Raw genomic sequence first — 3,105 nt, 5'->3', positions numbered from 1 at the left:
CAAGCTCCCTCTTTACCCCCCTCACTGCCTCCCTCCCATCTCTCACTCTCCTCCTCCTCTCTCATCATTTTGTCTTGCTTTATTTTCGAGGCCAACCTCCTCCTCGGGGCTCTCACATGTTGCCTTGGAGATGCAACTAATTAAAGGCTGTATGAAATTTGTCCATGATGAAAGAATATGGGATGATGAATGATGCTTTAAAAAAAGACTTTTGGACACTCAAGTTAAGCGTTTCTTTTCAGGACATTATTTAAGAGCTAAAAAAAAGCAAATCCACTTGCAGGATTTACAGTTTCCTGCCGACCTTTCACCTTTCACTTGCTTTGCGGTTCAAGAATAATGTCTATTCAACTTAAACAGCCAAATGTTTCATGTCTTGAGGTTTTTTTTCTGCTACACCAATGGAGGATGCATGTCAGTAATCCACTTTTTTCCACTTTTTGTTTTCACTGTCATGTACATCTGCTTCATTACAAATGAATGGGTAACTTTTTTCCATGACATAATAAAGGGGTTGAGATGTCTAGATCTTGGGCTCCAATCCTATGTCTGCTGCTGGAAAAGATCATTTCATCCTCCTCTCATTTTAAGTTTTTCTACTGGCTTTAATTAAAGCTGATCTAATCCATTTTTTTTTTTTTACATTAACAATGGATCAAATGACAATATGCAATCTGAAAGGAGTTCCTCGTAGTGAAAATGATCACCCACTCTGCAGCATTTAAGCATCTTTTGGCTAATTATTTGGGGTGTTTTTATGTTCCGCAACTTTGATTTTTTTTTTGGTTCATTGTCACAACTCTCATCAGCCTTGTTTCCAGCAGCAGTGGGGGGGGGCTGTTTTTAGTGAAAAATGTGTGATACCTCTACAAGCCCAGCACCAAATGGCAGACAGACTAAGTGACTAGCTAAGAAAAAGCAACGACTGCTACTAGCCAGATATTTCACTCAGGAGCCAAAAACAGGGCTAAAAGAAGGGTGAACTGCATTATCCAGATCACTGACATGACTTCAAATAGATGCTAATCGCTTGATAACACATTAGCCAATAACTGTATAAAGTGATATGTCAGTGTTGTGTTTACAGCTTGTTGTGCTGCCCTTTGTCTAATAATAAGGTAGCCTATAATTTAAATTATAAAGGAGGTGTTTAATTATACATTATGGCACAAAACCACAGCTGAATGAACTCCAATATCAATGAATTGTTGGTATCTGTACTGTATCAATTGTACCTGTGACAATGTGTTGAAAATAAAGCAACCTTCAGACAAAAATAAAGATCTTTTTTCGTTTTGTTTATTTTGCCATCTTCCTGAAATTCCTGCTGAGCTTAATCTGTGTGCTCCAGCTTGAGCGGTTTACAATGTGCATGTTACATTCATCTGATGGGTTTTCCAGGGCAATGTCCTGCCAAGTCGGAGCGTCGAGCAGACCGCCGGTCCCTCAGGTGATGTCCCGGAGGTAGAGAACAAAACAAACAAGACTTCTTTGCCGTGGTCTCGTACACAGAAACACTCTTAACCAGTGACTTTCTCTTGAACTGAGCTATCAAAGCCTTCCTAAAGTCGCATTTATGTGAGTGGATGAGGTGGATTTCACTTGTTTCCTTTGCTGTAACAACTTCTGGTCAGGAAGTGTTTTCAGGTGCTTCAAGAACAGACTGGTTTAACATTACAGAGTCAGAGAGCCACGCGGGACAGCAACTGAAGCAGATGGGAAGACAGTTCCTCTGTCAGATAAGGAGCTCAGCTTCTCTACATCCATAGGTTTTTTTTTTAATGCAGTGTGATAAACTGGTGGTTAGAGAGGTTATCCTTCAATCTTTTTAAGTGCCAGCCCCTGAAACAGCCTTTTACACTATTGTTTGTTTTGGTCTAAAAGCTGTACTTGCTCTTTTTCTGTCTCCCATTGTTTTTGGCACCTGTTCCAACTTTTGTAATCACAGTGCAAACAGTTGAATGATTCACCATTAACCATCTTTGCACCAATCTGTAAAAGCTATCCGCTTTGTTCAGTTGCATGTTGAAAGGTATTGTGCAGAGCTGTGTGCATTTCTTCACCTTTACACAAAAATGTTACACTTGTAAAGACACTATTTACCACCTGCACTCGCTGCTTTTTCCCTTTAAAAGTCTGAGCAGGTGATTCCAGGTGAAAGCTTACTGATAATCCACTTTGGTGAACGTCATGAGGTTTGGATAAAACTAAGATTCAATCCTGAAATTCCTGGCTGCACGCCCGATTGTAAATTGCAGCGTGCTGATTTTCTTATATAGCTTCCAAGAAACTACAAGTCCTTTTTTGGCCAAGACGTTGAGAAATTACAGGGAGTGTAATGTATAGAAGCATTACTGACCTCAGCTCTTGTGGTAAGAAAGAAAAGCTTCGGACAAGTGGCATTTAAAACCTAAAAACATACAGGCTATTTCTGGATGTGTAGACTTGACAGCAGCGTAACCACAGGAGAGATCAGCCCATGATCATGCATGCAGGACACACACACACACACCCACACACACACACACACACACACACATACTGTAAGTACAGAGGCTGGACTGAAAAGGTGGACATTTTCCGACAAAAAAAGCTGCTATGAAAAAACATTAGTTCTTACAAAAACCACGGAGACATCCCTAAAAAAAGCTTTTTCAGGCGCTGGTGGCCAAAGCCGATGTTTCATGTATGCCAAAGGGGAACATGTAGCTACTGTTCAGAATAAAACTTGTATTCATAGTTCAAACTTTAGTCAGCAGTTAGAAACAGTGTGCTGCTAAAAAAGTGTAAGAAATGCTCTTATAATGTGTTGTTTTTCCACATCATTTGTCACATGACAGGAAGCTGCAGGCCTAACAGTGACCTAACAAGTAAACATGCATCTTCTGCATCCACAGCCACCATATTCCCTTACACATCACCTGCATTATTTAACATTTCACGAGTCTGAAAGAACACTCCAGAATTAGCTTCCCCATTGAGAAGAGCAGCTCAACCAAACAGGACCAGCAAATAAACCTAAGCAATCGTGTGACACTGCAGTCTTAGAGGAACAGTATTCTTTTTTAACCTGGTTTGATACTTTTGTGGATCTACAGGATCAAC

The sequence above is a fragment of the Perca fluviatilis genome, chromosome 24 (assembly GCF_010015445.1).
Source record: "Perca fluviatilis chromosome 24, GENO_Pfluv_1.0, whole genome shotgun sequence".
NCBI classification, from domain to species: Eukaryota; Metazoa; Chordata; class Actinopteri; order Perciformes; family Percidae; genus Perca; species Perca fluviatilis.
This window is presented reverse-complemented; position numbering follows the sequence as displayed.